General features: G+C 43.2%; 2 protein-coding genes across 5 annotated transcripts in view; both read left to right on the top strand.

Annotated features, from left to right (window-relative positions):
- Window positions 1–18,908, top strand: part of LOC122557619 (organic cation/carnitine transporter 2-like) — a 119,123-nt gene that overhangs the window by 3,138 nt on the left and 97,077 nt on the right. The window lies entirely within an intron of this gene.
- The window catches only part of LOC122557630 (organic cation/carnitine transporter 2-like), a 178,126-nt gene that overhangs the window by 140,416 nt on the left and 18,802 nt on the right, over window positions 1–18,908 (top strand). The window contains exon 12 of one of the 4 annotated variants that reach the window (XR_015750936.1): window positions 16,889–18,330. The exons of 1 other annotated variant lie outside the window; for it this stretch is intronic. The gene's annotated coding sequence lies outside the window, so the exon portion shown is untranslated. Of the gene's footprint in view, window positions 1–16,888; window positions 18,331–18,908 lie in introns of those variants that run through there. 2 more of the 4 variants (XM_043705427.2, XM_043705413.2) reach the window with 2 other exon arrangements.

The raw sequence follows: 18,908 nt of genomic DNA, 5'->3' as shown, positions 1-18,908 counted from the left end.
AGCCAATTATCGGGCATCCGGGGTCTTCTTAAAAAGCTTAAGTTAGAGTTGGAGATTTTGCTGGATTCTGAATCGCTTAACTTAGAAAGCCAAGAAAAATCAGATAAGTTAAAACTTGTCTCTCATTCCTGGTTTGCTACAAAACTGACTCTACCCTTGACCACGCTTCATGATTGGAGCCTGCAATAACTTATCCCCTATACCCCTATCCTGTGCATCTGCCACATACATGTGACCACTTTACTCAACCCCTCCCCAAGCATCCTTTGCAGCTGATCGTCCTTAATAATCTCTCACCAGCCTGCACCCTCTCATCTGCCTGAATTTACGCCCCCTCACCCACCTGGCACCTAATCCCCCCTCACCCAACTGGAACCTGGTAAACTAAAGCCTCACCCACTTGGTACCGTATCCTCTTCACTCACTCATCTGCCACCTACCTCTTTACCCACCTGGCACCCTACCCTCTTCACCCACTCATCTGCCACCTATCCCTTCTTCCACCTGGCACCTTACAGCTTAAACCACCTATCATCACTCTAGTAGCTTGTACAATTGGTGCCCGACCGCATTCTACTTCCTCTCCAATTCACTTTTTCCATTCTCTCAATCACTGTCAAAGAGGCTTTGGGACTTTTAAACTGCATTCACTTATGGGAATACAGCAGTTATTGCTGTAAAGCAGAGGTCTGGCCTGTGTGGTTTGCCAGACCTTGTCACTTCTGATTAGATTTGATTCCCTACAATATGGAAACAGGCCCTTGGGCCCAACAGGTCCACACCGACCCTCCGAAGAGTAACCCATCTAGACCAGTTCCCCTACTCTACATTTACCCCTGCCCAAGGCACCTAACACTGTGGGCAATTCAGCATGGCCAATTCATCTAACCTGCACATCTTTGGATTGTGGAAGGAAACCGAAGCACCCGGAGGAAACCCACGCAGACACAGGGAGGATGTGCAAACTCCACACAGACAGTCACCCAAGGCTAGAATCACACCCAGGTCCCTGGCGCTGTGAGGCACTGTGCCGCCCCCTGATGGATCCTGCATCGGATGTACTCTTGAAAAAAGAATCCTGGAAAGGGTAAGTGGACAACCTTTATCTGATCTGCATTGGAAGTACAGCTTCCAACCCAGATTGGAAAATGTGGGGCATGACATTGACTGACAGAAGAATTCTGACTTCACCATTCTGGACCAAGAGAAAGAATACTGTCGGGACTGAGGGTGAGATTTCTGAAAGAATCCCCATCATAACATCAAGAACAATCAATTGCATTTATGCAATGCCTTTAATGTAATAAAACAACGTAAGGTTCTTCACAAGAGTGTTATCAAATGCAATTTGATAGTGACACACATCAAGAGATGTTGGGATAGGTGAAGAAGTAGATTTCAAGGACTTTATAGAGGATTGCAAATTCATGGATGAATTTGAAGTCTGCAATAAGAATATTAAAATTGAGGTTTTGCTGAATCGAAGCCAAATGGGCTCAGCGAGCACGGGGGTAATGGATGAACAAGACTTGGTATGAGACAGGCAGCAGAGTTACAACAAAAAGTAGGAAATTGGAGAGGGAGTAGGCCATTTGGCCCATTGAGATTGCTCCCCCATTCGAGTGTTTCACAGCTGATGTTCCACCTCAACTCCACTTTCCGTATGCCATTGACATCTTTAATAACTAATTTTGGATGAACTCCGATTTATGGAGGATATAAGATGTGAGGCCAGCCAGTCTGGCAGTAGATTAATCAGGTCTAGAGGTATGGATGATGCTTTAACAGCAGATGAAGCAGGGATGGAGACTGACAATGCAGCAGAGCTGTAACTAGATTGTCTTGGTGATGGAGGAGACATGACATCATAAACCTATCCAGGGTACAACAGGATGCTCAAGTTGATTCAAGTTCTCATACACTACAAACAAATTTTATCCAGGTTAGTGGCTTTGTACATGACTCTTGCACATTTCTTTTCAGGAAGCTTTTAAAACTAAGTAAGTGAGTAATGAATATAAATCAAATCATGCATAATTTACCACTATTTGCAAAATGGTTACTCTGTACTCAAAATCCAACTGTTTGAAGTGTGTTTAAATTGAAATTAATTCATGAAGGAGCATTTAAAGAAGTGGAACTGTTTGGTCAAATTACCAGTCCTGTTTGAGGACTTGCCACAGCTTTTAACTCATCGATGTGAAGGAAAATGGCAAGTTAGATGGATTCTACAATCTATGGGCAACCTATAATTTATGAACAATCTGTTCTGCTACATTTTAACCCAGTGGTGAAGAGAAAAATCGAATGCTTAGAAAAGAACAGGGTTGGATAACGGTGAGCAGTGGGTGGTCTCTCAATAGCAGATGTTGAAGATTGCGGCCTACTCTCAGTCACCCACCTCTCGGTTTCCAGCCTGCTCAGGTTTCAGTTGGCCAATCAAAAGCCGTCCAGCCAGGACTGATGGGCAATTCATTACTCAAAAGCCCCTTTTGATCTCTGCAAACGCTGAGTCACCCTATGACATCAGTGTCAGGCCATGACCTTAAAGGAAACTTGAGCTTTAGATCTAAAGAGCCAGCAGCATTGGAGTACTTGGTCCCAGAATCAGAGAATTGCAATTCTTTGGCCATTGTTTCATTTTAAAATTAAGTCCATAAGGAGGTAATTGAAACGTAAGGGAATAAAATCAGCTGTAAGACTCACTGGCCGTTGGTGGATAAATTCACTGTCCACAGTTAATAATGTAGGGAACAAGTACAGCTCCTGCAGAACATACTTCCCCCACACTCCTCCAACCAGACCATTGGAAACCAATTTGATTGAGGACACACCTAGGAGAAATGGAGAAGCCCAGAAGCTGTTTGATTATTCACCCTACATTCTCTCCTATAAACTGTTTCTGATTGTGCTGAAGTTCGAATATCACTGGACTGAGACCTCTCAGCTGGAGAATGTGGCTGCAGTGTTGCAAGATGAGTACATGACCTTCTCCATTCCTTTGAACATGGCTGGGATGTTCATTGATTGAAGGGGAAGCATGGATGAAGAATGGGTTGATCAATGTCCACTGGTCACTCTGTGTTATCAGGGAACTTCCAGATGGTGCACTCGGGTAATTTGACGATGTCAGGGGAATGGGGCAGGTAAATGGAGTTTGGGGAGGAATTTGTCTGAGAGGGCAGTCATGCCAAGTTGCGTTTTCAATCAGAAGGACAAGATGCTGTCTAGGAGGATAATCTCATTTTTCATTTTCATCTCAGGACAAGACGGCACACAATGCCAGGTAGACATGGACGCAGGGTGGGAGAGTATGCCAGCTGGGCATTCTTATGCCAATGGAGGAGGATATATTGCAGTTGTGCAGTAGCCGAGAGTGCAGTTCCATTGCCGATATGGAGGTTCCAGGATGTGTCAGGGTGGATGGTGGGGAGTGAGGGAATGATTGAGTGTACTGTAGAATACTGGGTTTTGTAGTAACACTTTAATGACTTTGGGAGTTAAGTACATGAAGAGGTTGGGAGGTCACCAGTCTGTGTAGTGGGTATAAAAGCACTGAGATGCTCATATGAATTACAATTCATTGACAATCTTTCTGTTTTCTCTAACAGGACAATCTTCAGTAGCAACAAAAGACTCTTGCTAACCTCTGAAGAGCAGGAGGGAGCTTCAGTAAATGTATCATGCCATGGTCTGCACCAGTTGCCAGTTCAGATACTTGCAACTCGGTGGGATAACATAGGCTGAAAGAATGGGAGAAGCCTGGTTTGAGCACCACATAGTGGTGGAACCGAAAGTGGAAGCTGTAACCTATTAGGACTCTGGCAGTCAGAACAGTCCGGAATGTTGGTTGATGCTGAACCCCAAGTTGATGACAAACCACTTGAGTCAACTGCAAGATGGCAATGCTAAATTTGCAACTGGACGTGCACGAAGATCTGGCAGAAATACCTGAATGGACTGGCAAGGACAATTGAGGGCTGCATCCAGGCAATATGGGACAGAGAGTTCCCTCTTGTGTACACATATTCACTCTTCCATTGTGAGGTTAGAAACTCTCCTGGAAAGCCACATCCAGCAGCTATAACTAACCTGCACACTATCACCTTGTCACTGATGTTAAGTAGCTAGTGACCTAGAAGATGAAGTAACAAAGAAGATTGATGAGGGCAGAGCAGTAAATGTGATCTATATGGACATCAGTATGGTGTTCGACAAGGTTCCCCATGGGAGACTGATTAGCAAGGTTAGATCTCATGGAATACATGGAGAACTAGCCATTTGGATACAGAACTGGCTCAAAGGTAGAAGACAGAGGGTGGTGGTGGAGGATTGTTTTTCAGACTGGAGGCCTGTGACCAGTGGAGTGCCACAAGGATCGGTGCTGGGTCCTCTACTTTTTGTCATTTACATAAATAATTTGGATGTGAGCATAAGAGGTACAGTTAGTAAGTTTGCAGATGACACCAAAATTGGAGGTGTAGTGGACAGAGAAGAAGGTTACCTCAGATTACAACAGGATCTTGACCAGATGGGCCAATGGGCTGAGAAGTGGCAGATGGAGCTTAATTCAGATAAATGCGAGGTGCTGTATTTTGGGAAAGCAAATCTTAGCAGGACTTATATACTTAATGGTAAGGTCCTGGGGAGTGTTGCTGAACAAAGAGACCTTGGAGTGCAAGTTCATAGCTCCTTGAAAGTGGAGTCGCAGGTAGATAGGATAGTGAAGAAGATGTTTGGTATGCTTTCCTTTATTGGTCAGAGTATTGAGTACAGGAGTTGGGAGGTCATGTTGTGGCTGTACAGGACATTGTTCAGGCCACTGTTGGAATATTGCATGCAATTCTGGTCTCCTTCCTATTGGAAAGATGTTGTGAAACTTGAAAGTATTCAGAAAAGATTTACAAGGATGCTGTCAGGGTTGGAGGATCTGAGCTACAAGGAGAGGCTGAACAGGCTGCGGCTGTTTTCTCTGGAGCGTCGGAGGCTGAGGGGTGACCTTATAGAGGTTTACAAAATTATGAGGGGCATGGATAGGATAAATAGACAAAGTCTTTTCCCTGGGGTCAGGGAGTCCAGAACTAGAGGGCATAGGTTTAGGGTGAGAGGAGAAAGATATAAAAGAGACCTAAGGGGCAACTTTTTCACGCAGAGGGTGGTATTTGTATGGAATGAGCTTCCAGAGGATGTGGTGGAAGCTGGTAAAATTGCAACATTTAAGAGGCATTTGGATGGGTATATGAATAAGAAGGGTTTGGAGGGATATGGGCCGGGTGCTGGCTGGTGGGACTAGATTGGGTTGGGATATCTGGTCGGCATGGACTGGTTGGACCGAAGGGTCTGTTTCCATGCTGTACATCTCTATGACTCTATTACTCTGGTGAGACGTCTGCATTCTCCAACAGGAAGTCAGTCCCTCTCAGGTAAGCAGATCAAGTGTATCTCATGACAATAGATGGTCTGCACTGGCATCTTCCCTCTGGGTGATCCCAATGATGACGCAGATCCTCCGTCTGTCTGCCAATGACAGCTCAGGATGCTGCAGTAGAAGAGGAGGTTCCTGTCACTGTGCAGGAAACCATCACAACAGCTGGGGACCTCACAGCCTCAGGCATACGGAGACTGCCCACCAAGAATATCACAAGCAAAAGGGGAATCAAAATCATCAGCTCTGTTCTCAGCGATGGGGGAGCCCTACCTTATGAGGAAAAGATTTAAGGACACACTTTAGAAAAATATTGGCGAACATGGGTGAGTTTTCTATCCAATTTGGTGTGTGAGATGTTGCTGCTTTTTGCATCATACTAGCATGACCTGGAATAGGTTTTCTGTTGTGACATTTCAAGCATTTAACAGGCATACTAAAGGCCTGTTTATACTGCGTTAATCTTGTGGCTGTGATAGACGCAATAGGACTGCAGCGATGCAAGAAGCAGCTCTCCACCAGCTTCTCAAGAGTAGCTCAAGACAGTGACACCCACAAGAGAATTTAAAAAAAAAAATCAGCTCCATCTATTTGTTTCTGCTTACAGATTCACATCTTAAGAAATAAGGCAGTTCAGATGATGCTCATTGGGTTCCACGTTGTTACATGATGTAGCCCAATATGATGGTCTCTTGAATCTCATGACTATGCTGTTTCCCAACCGCAGCATCAAATTCAGCTTCCAGCCCAATATTGTTTAATTGCATTTCTTTAGTGGTGGCTTTTTACTGCTATTCCTTCTATGGATGTTTTTGCTGCCACTTTTCTGTATTTTTGGATATGAATTCTTGGATCGTTGCAAGGAACATTTGGCTTTTAGATTTGTACCACAGTGAATTTAAAAGAGCTACGTTGGCCCACAAATATGTGATAGTGGTACATGGGTGTTAAGATCGCTCTTATTCAGAAGGAGGAATTTTAGATTAGATAAACTGCACATGGAATAGTCATCATGTTTTGAGTTGGGCCCGGATCACATTCCCAAACCCGAAGATCAGTGACAGATGAAAATTGATCCTTAGGTTTTGTCAGCAAACATGTCTGATCTACAGAACTTATCACATCTTCTTAGTTAAGCAGATTGACCGAAGTGGTCAACGTTGGATTGTAGTGGATAGAAAATTGAACTGGTAAAAGCACAGCAGGTCGAGCAGCATCAGAGGAGAAGGGGAGTCGATGTTTCATGTAGGAATCTTTCATCAGGACTGCATACCTCATTGGTAGCGGCTTTCTGTGAAATCTGGGAAAAAAGATTGGAGCAAATTGTGAAATGTGAGAAGGGGCATTCCCGGCCTTTCTGGGATTTTTAAAAGAGAAAGTAGGTTATCCATGTGCTTTTTGTTAGCGGTTGTGATAACGTTGTGAACAAGCTCAACAACTCCTGGCCCAGTCAGTGCTGACTAATTTCCAGATGGAATCACAAAGCAACTTCTGACTTAGATATTTAAAGGCAATGCTGCCTATTTTAACATAGAACATAGAACATAGAACATAGAAGAATACAGCGCAGTACAGGCCCTTGGGCCCTCGATGTTGCGCCGATCCAAGCCCACCTAAACTACACTAACCCACTATCCTCCATATACCTATCCAATGCCCTCTTAAATGCCCATAAAGAGGGAGAGTCCACCACTGTTACTGGCAGGGCATTCCATGAACTAACGACTCGCTGAGTGAAGAACCTACCCCTAACATCAGTCCTATATCTACCCCCCCTTAATTTAAAGCTATGCCCCCTTGTAATACCCGACTCCATACGCGGGAAAAGGTTCATACTGTCTACCCTATCTAACCCCCTAATCATCTTGTACACCTCAATCAAGTCACCCCTAAACCTTCTTTTCTCTAGTGAAAACAGCCCCAAGTGCCTCAGTCTTTCCTCATACGATTTTCCTTCCATACCAGGCAACATCCTGGTAAACCTCCTCTGCACCCGTTCCAATGCCTCCACATCCTTCCTATAGTATGGCGACCAAAACTGCACACAATATTCCAGATGCGGCCGTACCAGAGTCTTATACAACTGCATCATGACCTCAGGACTCCGGAACTCAATTCCTCTACCAATAAAAGCCAGTACGCCATATGCCTTCCTCACCGCACTATTTACCTGGGTGGCAACTTTCAGAGATCTGTGTACATGGACACCAAGATCCCTCTGTTCATCCACACTACCAAGTATCCGACCATTAGCCCAGTACCCCATCTTTTTGTTGTTCTTCCCAAAGTGAATCACCTCGCACTTAGCTACATTGAATTCCATCTGCCACCTTTCTGCCCAGCTCTGCAGCTTCTCTATATCCTGCTGTAACCTGCCACATGCTTCCTCACTGTCAACAACTCCTCCGACTTTCGTATCATCCGCAAACTTGCTCACCCAACCTTCTAACCCCTCTTCCAGGTCATTTATAAAAATGACAAACAGCAATGGTCCCAAAACAGATCCTTGCGGAACACCGCTAGTGACGGCACTCCATGAAGAAACTTTGCCATCAACTACTACCCTCTGTCTTCTTCCATCCAGCCAATTCCTAATCCAAACCTCCAATTCACCCTCAATGCCATATCTCCGTATTTTCTGCAGTAGCCTACCATGGGGAACCTTATCAAACGCCTTACTAAAATCCATATATACCACATCTACCGCTTTCCCCTCATCAACCTCCTTCGTCACCTTTTCAAAGAATTCAATAAGGTTTGTGAGGCACGACTTGCCCTTCACAAAACCATGCTGACTATCCTTGATCACATTATTCCTATCCAGATGTGCATAAATCCTATCCCTTACAATTCTCTCTAAGACTTTGCCCACAACAGAAGTGAGACTCACCGGCCTATAGTTACTAGGGCTATCCCTACTCCCCTTTTTGAACAAGGGAACCACATTTGCTATCCTCCAGTCTTCTGGGACTACTCCTGTAGACAAAGAGGACATAAAAATCAAGGCCAATGGCTCTGCAATCTCCTCCCTTGCTTCCCAGAGAATCCTAGGATAAATGCCATCAGGCCCAGGGGACTTATCAATTTTCACCTTTTCCAGGATTTCCAACACCTCTTCTCTACATACCTCAAAGCCATCCATTCTACTTATTTGTGACTCAGTATTCTCATCTACAACAATGCCCTGTTCCTGAGTAAATACTGAAGAAAAGTATTCATTCAGTGTCTCCCCAATCTCTTCCGCCTCCACACGCAACTTCCCACTACTATCCTTGACTGGACCTATTCCTACCCTAGTCATTCTTTTATTCCTAACATACCTATAGAAAGCCTTAGGGTTTTCCCTAATCCTATCGACTAAGGACCTTTCATGTCCCCTCCTTGCTGCTTTTAGCTCTCTCTTCAGGTCCTTCCTGGCTACCCTATAACTCTCAATCGCCCCAATTGAACCTTCACGTCTCATCTTGAGATAGGCCGCCCTCTTCCATTTAACAAGGGATTCCAATTCCTTATTAAACCACGGCTCCCTCGCACGACCCTTACCTTCCTGCCTGACAGGTACATAATTATCAAGGACACTCAATAGTTGCCCCTTGAACAAGTTCCACATATCCTTTACACTCTTGCCTTGGAGTCTACTTTTCCAAGCCACACATCCTAAGTCATGCCTCACCGCATCATAATTTCCCTTACCCCAACTGTAACTCTTGCCCTGTAGTACACACTTATCCCTCTCCATCACGAGTGTAAAAATCACCGAATTATGGTCACTATCCCCAAAGTGCTCACCTACCTTTAATTCTAACACCTGGCCTGGTTCGTTACCCAGAACCAAATCCAGTATGGCCTCACCTCTTGTTGGCCTGTCTACATATTGTGTCAGGAAACTCTCCTGCACACATTGAACAAACACTGACCCATCTAACGAACTTGAGCTATAGCTTTCCCAATCAATATCAGGAAAGTTAAAGTCCCCCATAACAACCACCCTATTACTGTCACTCATCTCCTGAATCACCTTCCCAATCCTTTCTTCAATGATTCTAGGACTATTAGGAGGCCTGTAAAAGACTCCTAACAGGGTGACCTCACCTTTCCTATTCCTAACCTCAGCCCAAACTACCTCAGATGGCAAGTCCTCATCCATCGTCCTTTCCACCGCTGTAATACTATCTTTGACAAGCAATGCCACACCTCCCCCTCTTTTACCCCCACCTCTGACCCTACTAAAACATTTAAATCCCGGAACCTGCAACAGCCAATCCTGTCCCTGTTCTAGCCATGTCTCCGTAATAGCCACAACATCGAAGTCCCAGGTACCAACCCACGCTGCAAGTTCACCTACCTTATTTCGTATACTTCTTGCATTGAAGTATACACACTTCAAGCCACTTCCCTGTTTACAGGCACCCTCCTTGGAAATTGATGCCATGTTCCTCACCTCCCTACACTCCAGGTCCTGCACCCTGAAGCTACAATCTGGGTTCCCATGCCCCTGCCGAGTTAGTTTAAACCCCCCCCAAGAGCACTAGCAAACCTCCCCCCAAGGATACTGGTTCCCCTCAGGTTCAGGTGTAGACCATCATGTTTATAGAGGTCCCACCGTCCCCAGAAAGAACCCCAGTTATCCAAAAACTGGAACCCCTCCCTCCTGCACCATCCCTGAAGCCACGCATTTAAGTGTTCTCTCTCCCTATTCCTCGAATCTCTATCACGTGGCACGGGTAACAAACCAGAGACAACAACTCTGTTTGTTCTAACTCCTAGCTTCCAACCTAGCTCCCTGAAAGCCTGTCTAACATCCTCAGCACTCCTCCTACCTATGTCGTTGGTGCCAATGTGGACCACGACTTCGGGTTGCTCCCCCTCCCCCTCCAGGACCCGGAAAACACGATCAGAGACATCACGTACCCTTGCACCTGGGAGGCAACATACCAAACGTGAGTCTCTCTCGTTCCCACAAAACCGCCTATCTGTGCCACGAACTATCGAGTCCCCAATTACTACTGCTCTGCTCTTCTTCACCCTTCCCTTCTGAGTAACGGGGACAGGCTCCGTGCCAGAGACCTGAGCCCCGTTACTTACCCCTGGTAAGTCATCCCCCCCACAAGTATCCAAAACGGTATACTTGTTCTTGAGGGGAATGGCCGCAGGAGGTCCCTGCACTGGCTGCTTCCTCCCAGTCCCCCTCACTGTAACCCATCTATCTGCCATCTTAGGAGTTACTACTTCCCTATAACTCTGATCTATGACCCCCTCTGCCTCCCGAATGATCCGAAGTTCATCCAACTCCAGCTCCAGTTTAGGATTTTAAGTACTTGTTTAGGATTTCTCAATGGAAAGCCTGCACAAATCTAATTGTGGAACCAACCATTGCACTGGTTGGATTCAAGATAAACCACTTACATCTCATTAAGGCTTGTGGTCTGCAACCATGATGTGCCAAAGCTTTTGTTCACGCCTACAATTTAAGAACTAGATGTGGGTAGTGTGGTATTGAAAGTTTCAACTGATAGTTATTATATTTAATGAGTTAATGTACATTAGATAAACTACAGCCACAGGTGTTTCAATGAGCTGTTCAGGGGTTTGCAAACAGCAGTATGCTTCCATCAGTGTGTCATGCTTCGAATGGCCCCAGTTAATACGGAGTCTATGACCTTTATAGCCTCAGGTCACACACTGTGACACAGGGATGATATGAGCAAGACTCTTGCATGTTTTTTAAAAGAATACTACATACCAACTGTGTGACACAATGTCGGACAGGAAATCTTTGATCAAACTGTCCGACGTGTGACTCCATTCCCATAGCAATGTGGTAGATTCTTAAATGTTGTCTCAAATGGCCTAGCAAGCATTGAAACTGTCTGAAATTGGTTATTCATCTAGGCACTGGAAAAAAGGAATACCTAACCCAATCAATCTACCCACATATCTGAAAACTTTTGCCAAAGTTCCAAGAGCTGTGCCATTGACTAGCCAAGCAACTGCCTGGCACACTCTGCCAGATTTGGTGAAATTTCATTACAAGTGTCAATACCCCAGTGGGTAAGAATCCCATTGGTCCTGGTGCACATGGAGATGCCCTCTGCTTTGCATGGCATCTGTGCGCAGTTAATGACAAACATGCTGCTGTAAGGGTCAGCTGGGCAGAGGCTCAAATGTGTCCAGTACTGGCATTGGTTAAATCCCCAGCCTTCACAACTTCAAGCCACTCTGAACTTCTTAAAGAGGAAGTTCATTCTGGATGGAGGAAATACTGGAGTTGGTTGTAGTGAAATAGAATGGTTTGGTTTAAGCTCTCTGGCTATGTGCTTGATGCCTTTATGGAAAAGGTGGACAGGTGGCAATGGGTTTTCAAATGTCAAATCTCAATAATCTCACCTACCATTGAATGGAGCCCACACCCATTACTCACCCACCAACAACCTCCATAAGCCACAGATCATACCTAATACTTGTAGCTTTATACTTGCAGCATTACTGTAAGCCTCACACCCATTTCTCACACGTTGTATACATTGGCAGCTCTTCAGTCATGACTGTCATTATCATCCAAACACATTGCATCACACTCAATGACACACTTCCCTCACTCTTGCAGGACAATCTGGTGCATAACTGGAAGTGGCAGAACCAAACCAATGGGGGACAGACTTGCCTTATCTCTGTGGAGAAGCAAACACTCTCCATTATTGGAATTGCAGTTACTGAGGGCCTGACCAGTGGCAGAGCGAAAGCCGATGGCAGATCACAGCATGTTCATGCCTCATCTTTCTGTTCACATCTCACTTACCTATCATTGTACGACCTGTACTAATTTCCAACCTGAACGTTGCGTATGTCCTTCTTACTTTTTCCATCAGTTTCAAAAACCTGGAGTACCTTTCTAACAATGGGGTGAATCTCAGTCTCTCAGAATGCAGCTTTTCAAGAAGGTGTAAAACCACCAGCTTCTCAATGGCAATTAGGGATGGACAATAAAAGTTGTCCTTGCCCATTATGCTAAATTCACTGTCATTGTATGTTCGTTATTGTCTATGGAATAGAAAAAAACTTGTATCTGACACAGATAAACTCTCTGCATGACAGTCATACTCAAAACAAACATTTGGTACTGAAAATAAGTTATTTGTGGAGTCAATGCAGGGATTTTTCAGCCAGATTTTATGGTTGTGCAGATGAACTGTTCTTTATAGGACTGCCTAATTTCCAAAGTGATAAAATTGAAGAGGTTCCACAATAAATGGAAAATACATTCTGCCCAGTGGTGTAGTTGAAAGTACTCAGTGTTTCTTGCATTTTGTGTCTAGGATTCTTCTTGCTTATTCAAGACTCTACTCTCATGGAAGGAACGGGCTACTGGGGGTTCCTTCGAGCTTTCTGAGGTGGTGATGTCTCAATAACTGCTTCTGCAGAGAGTTTACTGGATCAGGAACTGCTCTTGACTTGCCCAACGTGGTGAACCTATAACTCCACCCCACCCAACCTGGATTGTTGCCTTCTGAAAATTGTGTCCCTCAGCCTCCTTTGTCTTGATTATCTCCTTGGGTATTTTTTACATTAGGCCGTGCTGGACAATAAGACAAACCACTCTCTCCAAACTGAACATAGGAATGTTAACTCTCTTTGTCTCTCCCCAGATGCTGTCAGACTTGCTGAGTATTTCTGACATTTTCTGTTTTGATTTCAGGTTTCAGATTTCCAACATTTGCAGTATTTGGTGTTGCCTTTGTGTTTATTTCACTCTGACTCTCCTGGGTTACACCTTCAGAAATTCAAATAAAAGCCAATGGCAAAACCTTTTAGCAGCACAAGAATGCACAGCTATTCCTGCTTCATATTGTCTTGGATATTGAAAATCTCCAGGCTCTCAAGATTTGGCTCAATCGACAACAATGGATGTTTTTGATAATCATTTAAATGAATGGATTTCACACATGGATTTCTCTTGCCATGGCTGCAGTGTGAGATGTACCAACATACCTCTGATCAAGCTACCAAAGCCCTTCAGTAGAAAGTATCAGTTATAATGTCTTTGTACTTATCCAACATTCCTTGTTTGCTTTTTACCTTTTACGTATTTTGTTCTGAGGAGTAGTATGCAGCTGTTCTGAACAAAGACATATTGTTTTGGTCACATCCTCAAAAAACTCAATCACATTTGTGAGGTGCAATTTCCCATGCCTAAAAGCATATCCCTAATCAGTCCTTGCCTCTCCAAATGTATGTAAATCCTATCGCTCAGAATCCCCCCCCAACAACTTTCTCGCCACTGACATTAGGCTCACTGTTCTATAATTCCTAGGCTTCTCCTTGCAGCATTTCTGAAATAAAGGCACAAGTTTAGCCACCCTCCAGTCTTCCGGCACTTCACCTGTGGCTATTGATGATACAAATATCTCTGCCAGAGGCCATGCAATTTCTTGCCTAGCTTCCCTGGGATAACTGATTTGCATGAGAATATAGGAAGTATGGTTAGTAAGTTTGCGCTGATACCAAAGTTGATGGTATAGCAAACAGTGAACAAAGTTATCTAAGAGTACAATGGGATCTTGATCATCTAGGTAGTATCATCCGGCTAGGAACCCTCCAACCACAAGGGATGAACTCGGATTTCACCAGTTTCCTCATTTCCCCTCCCCCCAGCCTGTCTCAGTCAAATCCATCAAATTCAGCACCGCCTTCCTAACCTGCAATCTTCTTCCCGACCTCTCCGCCCCCACCCCAGTCTGACCTATCACCCTCACCTTGACCTCTTTCCACCTATCACATTTCCGACGCCCCTCCCCCAAGTCCCTCCTCCCTATCTTTTATCTTAGCCTGCTGGACCAACTTTCCTCATTCCTGAAGAAGGGCTAATGCCCGAAACGTCGATTCTCCTGTTCCCTAGATGCTGCCTGACCTGCTGCGCTTTTCCAGCAACACATTTCCATCTCTTGATCATCTAGGCCAATGGGCCAAGGAGTGGCAGATGGAGTTTAATTTAGGTAAATGAGAGGTTGTGGGTTTCAGTAAGACAACAAAGGCAGGACTTATACGGTTAATGGTAGGGCGCTTGGGAGTGTTGTCAAACAGAAAGGCCTAGGGGTTCAGATACATAGTTCCTTGAAAGTGCTGTCACAGGTAGACAGGGTGATTAAGAAGGTGTTTGGTATGTTTAGACAATAGACAATAGGTGCAGGAGTAGGCCATTCTGCCCTTTGAGCCTGCACCACCATTCAATATGATCATGGCTGATCATCCTTAATCAGTATCCTGTTCCTGCCTTATCTCCATAACCCTTGATTCCACAACCCTTGAGAGCTCTATCCAACTCTTTCTTAAATGAATCCAGAGACTGGGCCTCCACTGCCCTCTGGGGCAGAGCATTCCACACAGCCACCACTCTCTGGGTGAAGAAGTTTCTCCTCATCTCTGTCCTAAATGGTCTACCCCGTATTTTTAAGCTGTGTCCTCTGGTTCGGCATTCACCCATCAGCGGAAACATGCTTCCTGCCTCCAGAGTGTTTGCTTCCACTGGTTAGAGCACTGAGTATAGGATTTGTTGCGGCTGCACAGGAGGTTGGTGAGGCCACTGTTAGAGTACTGTGTATAGTTCTGGTCTCCCTGCTATAGAAAGGATATTATTAAATTGGAGAGGGTGCAGAAAAGATTTACCAGAATGTTACTGGGACTGGAGGGTTTGAATTTTAAGGAGAGGTTTATTAAAATGGGACTTTATTCCTTAGAATGTGGGAGGTTGAGTGCAATCTTTTAGATAGGTAAAAACAATGACTGCAGATGTTGGAAACCAGAGTCCAGATTAGAGTGGTGCTGGAAAAGCACAGCAGTTCAGGCAGCATCCGAGGAGCAGGAAAATTGACGTTTCGGGCAAAAGCCCTTCATTGGGTATTCCTGATGAAGGGCTTTTGCCCGAAACCTCGATTTTACTGCTCCTCGGATGCTGCCTGAACTGCTGTGCTTTTCCAGCACCACTCTAATCTAGACTGTGATCTTTTAGAGGTTTATAAAATCAAGAGGGCATAGATGAGGTGAACAGTCATGTTTTTTTCCCTAGGGTAGAAGAGTTCAAACCTAGGGGACATGATTTTAAGTTGAGAGGAGAAAGATTTGAAAGAGACCTGAGAGACAACTTCTTCAGGCAGTGGTTTGGGCTCTTGTTCGTGTGTGGAATGAGGTGCCGGGGAAATGGCAGTTGCAGGTACAGTTACAAAATTTAAAAGACATTTGATCAGGTCTGTGAATAGGCAACATTTGGAGAGATATGAGCCAAACACAGGTAAATGGGACTGGCTTGGTTTGGAAAACCTGGTCAGCATAGACAAGTTGGACTGAAGGGCCTATTTCCATGCTGTATGAGTCTATGACTCTATGTTTGACTCCCCAGCTCATGTTTTCTACATCTACAGTTATCAGAGTGTGAATTTTGTAGCCAATAACCTGAATGGTGTGAGAAGGGAATATGACAAGCTGACCAGTGTACAAACATAAAACCTTGTTCTGTGTGCAATCTTAGATTTAAGTTTCATCTGTATGAAACCATGATAAATTATCCAGTGAATAGCTAATGAATTAGAATCAGCCATATTTGCTGGTAACTCCAGTAAGTGCCAAGGTTACGATAAAAGCAGGAAGGGTCACTGCACCTGAAACGTTAACTCTGACTTCTCTGCACACATGCTGCCAGGCGTGCTGAGCTTTTCCAGCAAATTCTGTTTTTGTTACAGTAATTGTTTAGATTAATAATAGAAGGAGAGGAAAGAAACCTTTCCCATTTTTCAATGGTAGGGAAATTTGATCCCGAAAGATTGAGGGATGACCTTTCAGAGGTTTATAAAGTCAAGAGGGGCATAGAAGAGGTGAATAACCAAAGTTTTTTTTTCCCTGTGAAAAATGGTACGGGTGCTTTAAAATTATATCAAGTATTATGAGATGGAATGCAGCTCTGAAAATTTTGCTACTGCAAAGGCTGTTAGTGGTCATTCTAGTTGTCAATCCAGTGTGTTACTTTGGATACTTGATGATTGATATTTAGGATCATGCCCTGAGTTAAGAGAGTGTCTGTGTATGTTCATGTGTGACAAATTTCACAGTTCTTATACCCAACATAAAAAAAGGACCTACTTTCATGAACACTTGCTTTGTCTACCTTTTCATCTTAGTTTGCGAACAGCAGTTTCCTTTAACATAACAAGAAGTAGACATCTGAGCGTGCCTTTAACAAAACCTACAGAGCGAATACATACATGCCCGAAGGAAAGTTTTATCTACAGCAAGTTTAACAGAGATAGTTGCTGTTGTTGGTGTGGAATGTTATCAGTAACAAAAACCAATACAAAGTGGAAATGTAATTATAGTTGATGTTAAAGCACTTTCCAATGACCCCTTGCTAGCAGGCTCTGAGCCCAGTAAATCATACTCATCTCTTCGGTTTTGTTTACACATTTCTTTTTGCAGGTATAAACAGGCATGAGAAGCAACAGTACTGAGACAGACAAGCACGATAAGCGGAGAAGGAGCAACAATTGAAAAGCAAAGTGGAAGTCTTCCAAATCTTCTTGCAATGCTAACATTTCCAAAGACTTAGTAACTTCAGAAAATTAACTCAACAAGTCTTAAATGCAAATAAAAATGTGAAAAATATTCAACAGAAATTCAAACGCTACTTGAATATATGCAGTTTCACAAAAGTTATCCATGCGCAGAAATTCAGTGACGCTCCAGATGACTAGATCGGACACGAGTCTGTCTGCTTTTAATGCAAGCATAAGTCTAGTTATTGGAAAGTAATCTCCCATGGCATTGGAGAGTCAAGAGTCAGGGACAATCTTCAGCTACAACAGGATGGGAGGACAGAGTTAATTCAACCAGGAAGACAGGTGCAATACAGGCCCTATTTTAAAGTCATACTTTCTGTTCTTATTTTAAATAATACTTTGATTGTATCTTGCTATTTATGGTAAGTAGCAATGTATAAGGAAAAAAGTGGAGTCACTTGAAGCTTTAGAGTTTATCTGCACTCAGGTCTTACAGGATGCAAAATGTTAAGGTGCTACCATGGCTGTGAGACTGTAATATTACGTCATGACATTTACATGAGTGATTTCGATGATAAATATGATTTAAGTATTTAGAATGAGGAAGATGAAATCTAGAAAGAAATATGGTTTTTTCAGTCAGAAAAGGCAGAATTGTATTGTACTGTATGCAAATTAATGCCTTTGCTAAATTACTATATAAAGGATTGTCAATATTATTTTTAGTATGGTCAGCATTGTTTCTGGGTACTGGTAATTTACTGCTGTAAATGATGAAAAAATGATAATAAGAACCAGACTTTTTCAGCAAAATATAATAGAGGTGCAACTTAGTTTTTGAATTCTGTATCTTTATTGAACATCTTACAAAGCATCCTTCAAAGTGCTGGAGTTCTGTTTATTCTGTGATCTTGCTGCTGTGATTGCTTTCTTACAGCTGGCTTACTCATCCTTTCTTCAGAGCTTTTAATTTGCACCAATATAAATAGATTGTGACTTGTAACCTCATTCGTACCTTTCTATGAATTGTCTGGTTGCAGTGAAGATGGAGCAAGTCAGTCTTTTTAGAAAATCAGCAATAGGCCGAATGATAAAACATTCAATGAACTAAGTGTTTGAATCTTGAGTTTGTTACTTTAACATACATGTCTGCAATTTAGAAGTATTAAGTTTCACAATGGGACTTCAAAAAAATAATGCAACCTGCTGTTTATATGAGAAAGTATGGGCATTTCTGGAAAACAAATTTTGCATATTTTACATGTCCACTTAAGGTGTGCCTAGGATGGATGTTTTCTCATTGATAATATAATTTCCAAAGTAATATTCACATTAGGATTTTGCTTTCCAATGCATTTTATTTTGTTCCAATAAATAACTGTAATTCGTTTAAAGACTGAATTAGTGCGGAACTCAAAGAAATACCATAAGCTCAACAGTAGGTATGCATTCTTCTAAGACACAAACACCAAAGAGAAAGGGGAATTAACCATGGTAAACACAACAAGTTAAAGATTACCGTTAGAAAGAAGAAAGTGGCTTCCATGCATTGTAGGAAGAGTGGTAAGTCTGAACATTAGGATCAATTTATCCAGCAAAGGAGGGCCAAAGAAAAGGAAAAGAAAAAGAGAATTGAATGCAAGTTAGTGAGGAACATAAAGATGGACTGTAAGAACTTCTATTTATATGTGATAGGAAATAGATTAACAAGGATAAATGGGAGCACATTACAGGTTGCGACAGAAGAATTTGCAATGGAGAACAGGGAAAATGTGGAGAAACTGAACAGTTACTTGGCATTTGTTTTCTGTATTCATTGAAAAATATACGGAAAATCTCTCAGAAATACTAGATAACCAAGAGAATTTGAGTGTCCGAAGAGTGAAATGTAATTAGTATTAGTAAAGAGGTAGTATTTGAAAAAAAAACTGGATTGAACA

Source organism: Chiloscyllium plagiosum, unplaced genomic scaffold (genome assembly GCF_037043375.1).
Source record: "Chiloscyllium plagiosum isolate Xiang-an unplaced genomic scaffold, Cpla_swu_hap1 HiC_scaffold_2, whole genome shotgun sequence".
NCBI classification, from domain to species: domain Eukaryota; kingdom Metazoa; phylum Chordata; class Chondrichthyes; order Orectolobiformes; family Hemiscylliidae; genus Chiloscyllium; species Chiloscyllium plagiosum.
The sequence above is the reverse complement of the archived record's forward strand: the minus strand, read 5'-3'. Positions and strand labels throughout refer to the sequence as shown.